Source organism: Elephantulus edwardii, unplaced genomic scaffold (assembly GCF_000299155.1).
Source record: "Elephantulus edwardii isolate Elephantulus edwardi_28Jun2011 unplaced genomic scaffold, EleEdw1.0 scaffold00422, whole genome shotgun sequence".
Taxonomy (NCBI): Eukaryota; Metazoa; Chordata; class Mammalia; order Macroscelidea; family Macroscelididae; genus Elephantulus; species Elephantulus edwardii.
Window position 1 is genome coordinate 880286 of NW_006400172.1, and position 318 is coordinate 880603.

Consider the following 318-nt stretch of genomic DNA (forward strand, 5'->3'; position numbering starts at 1 on the left):
GCACTCCTTAAGAACAGAAAAAAGGTAGGATGCCTCCTCTCCCTGATTTCAAATCCTACTACATTGCCGTGGTAGTTAAAACAGCATGGTACTGGTACAATGACAGACACATAGATCAATGGGATAGAATTGAGAATCCAGAAATTAGTTCATCTATTTATAGTCAACTGATTTTTGAAAAGGAGATGAGATCAGTTAGGTGGGGAAATGACAGCCTTTTTAACAAATGGTGTTGGCAAAATTGGAAAACTAACTGCAGAAAAATTAAACAAGATCCACACCTCACTCCATATACAAAAACCAACTCAAGGTGGATCA